Source organism: Manacus vitellinus, unplaced genomic scaffold (genome assembly GCF_001715985.3).
Source record: "Manacus vitellinus isolate BGI_N305 unplaced genomic scaffold, ASM171598v3 scaffold_11_pilon, whole genome shotgun sequence".
Taxonomy (NCBI): domain Eukaryota; kingdom Metazoa; phylum Chordata; class Aves; order Passeriformes; family Pipridae; genus Manacus; species Manacus vitellinus.
The window spans coordinates 2,620,248-2,631,128 of record NW_021938895.1 but is presented as its reverse complement, the minus strand read 5'-3'; the positions used below and the strand labels follow the sequence as shown (position 1 = coordinate 2,631,128).

The 10,881-nt window shown below is 44.8% G+C and overlaps 1 protein-coding gene across 2 annotated transcripts in view; it reads left to right on the top strand.

Annotated features, from left to right (window-relative positions):
* The first annotated feature begins 203 nt into the window (after positions 1-203).
* Positions 204-10,881, top strand: part of ADGRF5 (adhesion G protein-coupled receptor F5) — a 42,601-nt gene continuing 31,923 nt past the window's right edge. For both annotated transcript variants that reach the window (XM_018088773.2, XM_018088772.2), the window contains exon 1: positions 204-528. The gene's annotated coding sequence lies outside the window, so the exon portion shown is untranslated. The remainder of the gene's footprint in view (positions 529-10,881) is intronic.

The following is a 10,881-nucleotide window of genomic DNA, read 5'->3' as shown; positions in this document are numbered from 1 at the left end:
TCCCCCTAAAGGCAGGAAATCACTTAGAAAACATTTCCCAGGTTCCTTCCTGGCCAGAGGTCATCTCCGTGTTTCGGACCAGCAGGAATCACCGTGTTCTCTGACACAACACCGGAGAAGGAAGGTCTGTCCTGCCCATCCAGCACAGTGCTTTCAAGCTCGCGTTTTTTAGCTGCAACTCCACCCCGTGCTGGTGGAAAAGGGATCAGTTCCTACTGATCGCAGGAAAGGGAGGTCACGGGGTTTGCTTGATTAAATCACCACAAGCCAAAAGGTTCTTTCTCTCTTCTCACTGAGAATTGCTCAGAGGCTGTTTAATTTGTTCCAAAAAGAAAAACAAAACAAAAAGACCAAACCCCAAGCCCAACCACCAACAGCACACACGGAAAAGCAGGTGTGTCTCAAGATCCTGGGAAAACAAAGGGCAGAGACTGAGGCAGAAAGTGACACTTGGATGGGAAGTTCCCATCCCAGCACAAGAGGACAAGTTTGGAAAAGGCTCGGACAGGATCAGCACTTATCCTACAGGTATGGATGATGTGTGTGAAATGCGGCATTCTTTTAACCATTTGGGGCAGGTGAAGGCGGCTTGAAGGAATGTTCAAGGCCAGATTCTGGCTTTGCAGAGCTTTGCATCAGCAGTAAACCTGCTGCGGGAGGACTGTGGTCGGCACGCGTGTCGTTCTGTGGTGATTAGCTGGCAATTTTCTGTAGGAAACTTTTGGCTTTTCAAGATGTGAATTAAGCCATTCAAGCCTCTGACAAAGTGCTGCTGCCTATTCGCTTGGCTAATGAATGTTAATAGAGGCTGTGATTAGTTAAAGCTCGGGGCTGCAGAGGTGAAGAGGGATGTGCACAGAAATGCCGTGCTGATCCAGACTGCATTTATTACCTCCTAAGTCGTGCTACAGAGTTTCAGAAAAAAAAAAATCAACTGCAATAGCATCCAGATTTTTTTTTCCCACTTCGTTTTATGCTTACAGTGGCTGGGATTTGCAATGCAAATGTAGGCACTGTAATTTTGTCAGCTGTGTAGAGCTGTGGGTTTGTTTCTTTTAAGAGCAATCTCTTGCATCTGCCTTCAGTTTCATATTAGGTGACATTCCTGACTGGGAAGAGGGACTTGGGGCACTTGTGGCCACAAGTCTTCAATCATCACATTTATCTTGTTTCCATTCTTTTCTATCTGTGTTTTGAGCTGCTTAAATGAAAGCCAGTTTTATGGTGTTCTGTTGGAGTGCTGATGTGCTGCTGCCAGTGCTCTGTGTCAGGGGGGATACAGGGATGCTTTCTGATGCTTTCACCTCTGTTGATTCCTTTATTCCCAAAAGTTCTACTCCCTTTCCAAACATCTACATTTCCAAGCGGTACCCACTGTTTGCTTAAATGGCCATGATTCAGAAAGAAACACGGCTTTGGTGTCACCTTGTACAACCTTGTTTTTCTCTTTCCATCAGTGGGAAGGTGATGCTCACCTACGTGCACAAGGAGCTTTTGGGTTTGGGGAAGAAAGGTGTTAATGTTTGAATGCTGTAACTCTCACTTCCAGTGACAGTTTTATGGGAGGCAATGAGCTTGCAACAGGCAAGGGAATAGCAAGGGAAAGGATGTTGAGAATTTGAAAGCCTGAGGCTCCATTTTTCCTTCCTCCATCACTTGCTGTTGCATAATGAAAATGGTATTTCTCAACTCATAGATTTTCCTCTCATCCAGAAAATTCCTCATCACCGCTTAACCTGTCCTGAGATGTCTGGCAACATTGCAGAACAAAGTGATATTTAAGGAAATTTAGGGGCAAATCTTTAGCATCTGCACAGCAGTGACACTTGACTGAACTCAGTGATGGCTCAGCCAGCTCAGAAGGAACCTGGCGAGAGTATCTGGCATCTGTCATTATTTAGCTTCCCTAGATTCATCTGAGTTTGCCTCCAGTGATCCAGGTTTAAAAAACAAACAGAACATGCGTAGGCTCTGGAAGATATCTTTGTCCTGATCTTCTCGGTTATTTTTATTTTTTTAACACCTTTCAGACGGGCTTAATAAAGCAGTTTTCCGACATCTGAATTGGAGACGTGGGAAATTCCTCAAACTAGGCAGAGCTTCCTCTCATTGTTGTAACACAAAGGACCAGTGCAGCCTTTACTAGAGTTCCTTTTTTAACCCATTCATCTTGACCAAGAACACTTCCCTGCTGCTGCCACTGCTCAGGGCTCTGATTCGTAGTTTGCCAGAAGACAGCAGACAAGCATGGATGTGAATTGCATCATCCATGAGGACATAATTAGTTTTGGGGCTCTCTTTGCACATCATAAATGAAATGCCCTTGCATTTGAAGCTGAAATTATTTGTTGCTGGAATTAATCTCAGCCTCGTGTAAGAATCATGGCTTTTTAAAGCAAGTGGGAAGAACCTACAATAAAACCAAACTCCTTGCAGAAAACCATTTCCAGTTTTCCATGAAACAGTTTCTCAGGACTGTGATCACCAGGAGAGGTTCAATTGCCATTCATGAGCTGATCCGACATAACTACATGATTATGCAGAGTTTATTTCTTAAATGATCTTGCATGTGGCTCATCCTGCCTATGGGCAGTTACCACCCTTCAGCTAATCTGATCCAGCACCTGCTGTACTGGTAATGGAGCAGCAGCTTGTCCCCCTTATCTGTGCTCAGCAACATCCTGAACGAGGACTGAGCCAGCACTGGGTGAGGGCAGGAGCTGTGGAGGTTGTGAGAGTGGCCCTGGAGGGGTTGTGTTAGGAACGTGAATGAGAGTGAAGGCACAAGGTGGGTGTGCAGGAACAGGGAAAACAGAGATTTCAAAAGAAAGATTTACAGTGGCTTTGTTTTCTCTCTGATGGAGGTATGGTCCAGTCCATGTTTGGTTTCGTGGTGTTTTTTGGTTTTTTTTCAGAAAAGAGCAGCTCCTGCAGAGCAGTTAACTCAGTGTAGCAGGTTGTATAGTAATTACAGTGCTATATTTGCATGTTATAATGCTGCCTCAATGGACTTTGTTAAGGAATTTTTGACTACATTTACAGGCTATTCTGGGAGCTTGTCTGCTTGCGATGGTGGGAGATGTTTCACTCCAACAACCATCCTATGACATGACATGGATGTTGTAACCTTAATCCACTGTCTCTGCACATAGTCCATACCTTTTCTTCAAAATTCAGTTTATTCCTGTGGAAGCCTGCAATGCATTCTGCCCAAAAGCCCTCCCCTCTCCATCATAATTCCCACTTGAGCGAGACAAACAAGATGAGTGTGCTGGGTCTGGCTGGGATGGAGCTGATGTTCTTCATAAGGTGCTGTGTTTTGGATTTGTGGCTGAAACAGTGTTAATAGCACACCAGTGTTTTGGCTATTTCTGAGCAGTGCTTGCAGAGCATCAGGGATTTCTCTTTTTTCCGCTGGCTCTGTAGTGAGTGGGATGGGGGTTGGGAGGGGCTACAGCTGGGAAAGCTGACTCAAATTCACAGAAAGGATGTTTCAAGCCATATAACGTCATGTTCAGCAATAAAAAACAGTGATGGGGGTCAGGGTGGTCTTTCAAGGTGGCCATTGCTTGGAGACTTTCTGGGTACACCTGTGCTTGTGGGAGGTGGTGAGACATTGCCTTCATATCACCTTTTTTTTTTCACTTTCATCTTTCTTTCCCTTATTAACATTTATTTATCTCACCCCAATAGTTTTCTCAGTTTTTCTCTTCCTATTCTGTTCTCCATCCTGCTGGCAGGTGAGGAGTAAGTGAGTGGCCATGTGGGTGCTTAGCTTTAGGCCAGGGTCAAGCCACCCCAACAGAATATCCAGCCCACCCTTTAGACACCTTCCAGTGAACCACTTTTGAACAAACAGAAGGTTTTTCCCAGCCCAGAAAAAAGCCCCTTTAACTCCCTTGTGCCTTCTCAATCATCTGAGTTGCACAAGGTAATACTTGTTTCAGGAAGAAGTCAAAGGTCAGTCACCTAATATTGACCACTCCTGGCACTGAAGTTCTCCATTCTGGATGAAAGGGGAGCTGAGTCTCATTTGCCTTTTAGGTATTTCTACAGGTCTTGCTTTATGAGGCCATTGGTGCAAGCACTGATGGGTTTTTCCTGCACCAGGGTCTCTCTAAACACCCTGTGAAGCAGAGACAGCAAATGCCACCCTTGTTTGGCAGCAGAGCACTGAAGCACAGACATAGTCAGGGTCTGCTTACAAGGCTGGCTGCTGCCAACCCAGGCTCTGCTTGAACCCACCTCAACAGGAAAGAAAATGCTGTGGCAGGCCAGGTTTGAGGATGCCTGTGAGTAGCAGAGCTGTATGCATCCCCCATTTAAATCTTAATACGAAATATTAATTTCCAAATGCCTTCCCTCAAAACATAATAGAGCTGTGATCTAGTATGTAATTTACTGTCCTCGGAAATTCCTCAAAACGGCAGAGCTTCCCCCAATTGTTCATGCACAGAGGAAAAGCTCTACTAGAGTTCCTGCTTCGGCTCAATCCTGTGACCAGAGGCTTGGCCCTCCATGACCACCAGGCTGGGTGTGTGAAAACCATCTTCATTCCAAAGATGTCCCTACGTGCCTTATGACAGGCTATTCACAACATGTCCCTTGCTCCTGAAACTGTTTTACTGTTCCTTCTTGAGAGAGAAATTCTTTAAATTCCTTCACAGAGTCGCTAAAATTTGGGTTGACTGATCCTGTGTCTGAGATCCCGGATGAGGCTGTGCATGCCTTAAGTGTCTCTGACTGTAAAGCAGGACTGATGGTACTTCCTTCCTTCCTTCCTTCCCCTTGTTATCCATCCTGTTTTAAGTCTATGGCTTAAAAAGTCCAGTTGCTGTTCATAACCACTGTCCCTTATTGCAGTAGGGACACACAAAATGTTAAAATCATGGAATCACAGAAGGGTTTGGGTTGGAAGGGACTGAAAAGATCGTCTTATTCCAACTCCACTGCCATGGCAAGGACACCGTCCACTAGACCAGAATGCTCCAAGCCCTGTCTAACCTGGCCTTGAACACTTCCAGGAATGGGGCAGCCACAGCTTCTCTGGGCCAGGGCCTCACCACCTTCACAGTAAATAGTTTTTTCCTAATATCTAATCTAAACCTACCCTCTGATAGTTTAAAGCCATTCCCTCTTGTCCTATCACTCCATGACCTTGTCAAAAATCCCTCTCCAGCTCTCTTGGAACCCCTTTGGGTACTGGAAGTGGCTCCAAGGTCTCCCCAAACCCTTCTCCTCCCCATGGCTGAACAGACCCAGCTCTCCCAGCCCGTCTTTATAAGGGAGGTGCTCTGTGTTGTTACTGAAAATCTGCCTTAAAAGCTGCCTTCTCTTTTCCTAAATGCCTTATTTATGGACAGACTCACAGTGGTTGCCCCAGCAAGGTTCCAGCATCATAGTACCAAACCTAGCAAAGGCTTAATCCACCCAACTGCAGTTAATGGAAGCTTCCCTTGTCCCTAATGTAAGTACGTGTGCTTTTGGGGGTGCTGAAGCAGAGAAGATTCCTACTGAAGTAAGACCTAGATTGCCTGTACAGTCAGCAGAGAGAAACACAAGGGCCTCTGAAGGCTTGTCTCTACATGCCACCAAAGTGGCACCAGCCTTGTCTCATTTAGGGCAGAAGAGCTGAAGAATATTCCTGTTCTTGAAATGCAGGATTTACCTTAGGCCATGCTAGGAATAGGAGAAACATCTGTCACAGCATGAGTTAACCCTGAGGCCATCTGTCAGGGCACAGCTCACCTCCACGTGCCTGAAGTCTCCTTTTATCTCTAAACAAGGCAGCCCAGGCTGTACCATTGACTGGGAATGGCCCCTGGCCCATAATGTTCTTTAAATCATTTCTGTGAGTCTTGGCATTGGCATTGGCTGAGACAGGGAACATGCTGACTATGGACTAGATCTCCTAGAAAAACAGGGCAGGCAGAGACCCCAGCAGGTCATCTACCCCAGCCCTGCATCTCATGTTTGTTTAAGCTCTCTGAAGGCACCAGGAGCTGGAGAAATGCCATTCCTCTGCCCAGCTCAGTGTTGAATCTCATAAGCAAACCTGCCATCAGGTGCAAGTTGTCTTTGCATTGCTGGTTTTTTATGCTGTGTGAGCCCAACAAGCACCTTAGGGATTCACAAATCAGGATCATCCCTGGTCTCAGCCTGAAATGTGATGTAATTTTGAACCAGGATGAGCATGACTGAAGTTTATATTCCTTAAAGTCTTCTGAACATTAGTAAAGCAAAATAGTCCCATCTGGCTTGATGATAGTCTGTCTTGATCTGACACATAATGCCAATGATGAAGATATAAGACTTCTGATGATTTTGAAAACATTATAGACAATGTTTAACCTCATGTTTAACAAAATTTAGCTTCAAATAAGTTAAATACTAGCACTGTTTAGTCTTTCTAAGTTATCCTGTGCTCTGGAAGACAGACCAGTACAAAAATAGTAAGGATGGAAGTGCAACCAGTGGAACAACATGTAAACGATTATTTTTTTTCTCTCAGGCTTGATCATTACAGAAGGGAATTAAGAGATATGGACAGCAGAGACCTGCCTTCACCATTCTAAGGGATTTCCCTCCATTTATATGATTCTGTGTGCGAAAGGTGGATGCTATTTTGTACTTCTACATTTTTATTGCTAGGTGTGACAGGGCAGGCCCTCAGGCAGGAAACTCCCGCTGTCCAGAGCAGGATTATACAAACTCCAAATGGCTGACACCTACACAACTTACAGGAGTTTCCTATACAGCCAGCTGTGTTTGCAGCAATAACCGGAAAAAAATCAAGAGGTTAATAAAATGAAATGAGCAGGAAGCATGCAGTCATCAGACTTTCTAGTACTCCAGTCTATAGAAGTAACCCATGTCTGGCCTGACTTAGGGACCCAATCCAAAACTCATTGAAGCCCATGGAAATTCCACTGCAGCAGATGTTGTTGGGCCTCGCTTTTCACTGTATTGATATGGGAGTATGTGGAGAGTTCCACCTGCCCTGTACTCAGACAGTGCTGAGCTTCAAATATCTTGTTTTGTTACTTCTAGCTGTGAGACAGGCCTACATCTAGCTGCAGATGCTCCAAAGAGCATGAGGAGAAGAAGGGAAAGTTCATGGTTACCTCCCTTCTCTCATCCCAGTCATCAGAGGTGAGCAAATGTACTCTGGTGGGTGCTTTTCCACAGCCTTTCAGTTGTGTGCAAAGAGCTGGAATAGCAGGGTGGAACTCATTGTTTAGCTTTCTTTTTTTTCTTCCATTTTTTTTTCTTTTTTCATTATTCCTTCTACAAACTCCAGCATGGAAGTCAAGCAGGAGCCCTTAGCTGGACTTGAGAAAAAACCTCCTGAGTGGAGGTGAGGAAGAAATGCCAGGAAGAAGACAAGAGATGGACAGGTCTTTCTTTTTCCAGTAAAGTACTGATTTAAAGGCCATTTCACTTTCGTTTCAGCTATCACTATTTTCAGCCTGGCATATTATCGTGCCATGTGTCATGGGCAGCATTCATCCCTTCACTTATGGTGTGCCAGGACATCTGTTTGCACACAACTAACATAAACAAAAACTGCCCCCCTACTCCCTTCAGAAACAATACCTCTGCTCCTGTCCTAGAGATCCCTGAACATCCCATCAAGCTCAGCCCCCTGCACCATGCTAGGCATAAAGCTGGAATAGCACAGTTGCTCAAACATCACAGAGAAAGCATGCCACAGCCTGTTTATTGCCTGTTGGAATCCTTATCACTAAGCAGTTCAGTTTGGAGTCCTTGATTAATTAGTGTTTATTTTATTTTTGTTCTCATTCAGATGTGTTATCTAAGGTCAGTGCAACTTCCCTTGTCCCCCCTTTCCCTTTTAGCCAACTCTCCCATGAAATATTGTTGTGCCTGGGTGTGTATTTCTTAAAGTCATTGTATGTTTTCTGTCTGAAACAAACATTGTCTGATCATCCAGCTTATTACGCACTACCCAAAGGTCATGCTTTATGCAGAGAAAGGAAAGCTCTTCTGTTTTGGCTGAGGAATAACAAACTAGACAGGCACTGAGGACAGGCACTGAAAACAAGGCTTTAGTCCCACAGATTGAGCCTCTGAAAATATGTTCTATAGCTGTTTGAAAAGGGTTGCTATAGGCTCTGGGCAGCCATGGAGCTGGACTGTCCTGTGCCAGTCACACGTCTCTCCCTTCGTACCTCCCAACCTTTGGCAGCTCCTGGTTCCTCTCTCCATGCATCCTTCACCACCACAGATCTCACAGCACCATAAGCCTTTCATTCAAAATAGCTAAAGGGAGGCAGAGCTGTTTGAGCCACAAGAAAATGCTGGCATGGGGACAGCAGAGATTAATTAAGTTCAAAAAATATAAAGCCCAATTAGAAAGACGCAGAACAAGTACCAAAGAGGTGGGAGGACTGCTGTGCTAGAATGGCATAGGACTTTTCAGCCCAGACAACTGATGGGGAATATAAACATGATGTATGCTGCTATGAGGCCACAGAGAAAATATGCACCATCCAGTTTGACAATTAAGGACCAAACCTGACCCTAAGAGTTGCAGATTCAAAGCAAGCAAAGGAATTCAGACCTCCTTGCTCTTGGGAGTTATGGATATGGGACACTCTCCTAGGTTTTCTTACAGTTTACTTCCTTTGCACAGCTTGAGAGGGCATTAGGGTTGTTAAACACTAAGGACTTGCTTTTGCCTCCAGAAGTCCCTGTACCTCTGGTAGCCAGAAGTGGAAAGAACATTCTGAAGATGTGCTGCTCCAAGCTTACTTCACTTTTGTGAAATTCTTCCCAAGGACCTCTGCTTTAGCCCATGTTGAATATTAAGCAACTGGGCTAAAGAATCCTTGGATCCAACCAAGGGCCAATCTGCTTATGGCATTAAGTGACTAGTACCCATTAGAAAGGATGGGGAATGGTCTCCAAGTGTGAAAAAAGAAGTAAAAGCACAGAATTAAAGGCTTTTACAATGAGACTTGACACAAACCTTTAAGGCAGAATATGGCAGCTGACCACATAAGGGGCTGGTGGCCTCAGTGACTCAGGATGTGTCTTACAGCCTGAGGAGAGGGCCAAAAGCTGAGGCTGTGGACTGATATTCACCTCACAAAGAGCTCTGCTGGTTGAGGATGTTTTTCCTCAGAGTTGTTTGTTGTCCTCTTCCTGCTGATGCCAAAGATGTGTTCGCCTCCACTTCTGCACAAAAGGAGCCACATTCCCAGACACAGAATGTAGAAAAGTTTCAGCCAACAGCAATAAAATACCTTTATTTGAGATGGCTGCATGGAGATGGATAACTGTGTATTCTAAAACAGAAGTGCTTGTTCCAACTTCTGCATTTATAACCCCTTACCAAAGAAGTCACTCCAGGATGAGTGTTTCTTTAGGTCTCCTAATCAGTTAGTTATAGACATTGACAAGATCCCCCTCTACCTTTCCTTTTCCAGGCTAACCAGTCCCAGCTCTCACAGCCTCTCTTGGTGTGACAGAAGCTCCAGGTCCTTAATTATTTTTGTAGCCCTTTACTGGACTCACTCCAGTGTGTCTGTCTCTCTTGTACTGGGAAACCTGGGAGCTGAACACTGTGCTTAAGATGCATCCAGAACCAGAAAATCTCATCTTTGAGTCTAATATCAAATGAGAAATGTTGTCCCAAAGACTCTAGAAAGAAGACATTGACAGGATAAGAGAGGCTTCCAAATGTGTCTGGCTGTAAGCGACAGAGTGGATAAGTCAGACAGAAGGATAAGGTGGAATAGACCAGGTTCTGCTGGGTGAAGAGAGTTTTTCTGAGCTAGGGAACCCATGTAAGGAGCCACAGGTCTGTGAGAATGTCTGTAGAAGCAACCTGGCCACCAGATGTGGACTACCAAACCCTGCTGTGAGGGATTATACAGCATGTCAACAAGATGTTATTTCTGTCTCTGATGTCTCTTGATCATGCTACACTGGTGAGGCCATAAAACCCATGCACTATGTGGCCATCACCTCCCTGCCAAAGACAGAGATACTTACTCTGAAGAAAAGTCAGTTCTCAGCAGCCCTACCTATCTAAACACAGTGACATGGCTGTAAGTGCAGGTAAATTGTTACCTAGCCCCAGGGGACAGGCCAGACAGAGGTCTAGTATTGGTGTTGTACCTTCCCAGACAGGTCAACTGTACAGCTGACCAGAAATTGAGACAGTGTTAATTTTGTGCCAGATGTGTCAGACTGTTTCTTATCTTCCTCCTTCCCTGAGTTAATGCTTAGCCAATAACTGTGGCAGTTGATGCTTATTCATGCAAGGATACCCTCACTGATTTGGCAGATCGCTGTTCTCCAGTGACAAGGAATAAGTCCAACTGTGAACTGTTCTGGGAGGGCTAGGACAAGGTTCCAGGGCTGGCTGGCACTTTCCAGGATGTGTTAAAATGCTCACGGAAAGTTCTGTCGGCTGCTCTCAGAGCATTAGGAATGCCTGAAGGATGTGATAATTTGGCCATTCAGCCAGGCAGTATTTTCTGTGCTCTCAATCATCTGGCTGAGTGGTTCCTATTCTAGCTACTGTTCCCTGCAAACATGAGTCCTGCAGAGCTGTTTTCTCCTTGCAGGAAGTCCTGCTTGGTCATGGTATGATTTGAGCTTGATCTGCAGATAGCTGGGGCTGAATTATTTTCATTTTCCATGTAGGCTATTTGGGTATGTAAAAAGGTCATCACCAATTCACAGGAAAGCTTACAGAGAAATAGAAAAGTCATAGGTCAAGAAGAAAAAGTATATATTTCATGAACAAGGATGGAATATGTGAGTTGATGTAGAAAAGGATGTGAATCAGAGCCTCCTCTGGAAATATTGTTTTGGGGAAACCCTAGATAAGGCTACAGGTACAGTTTA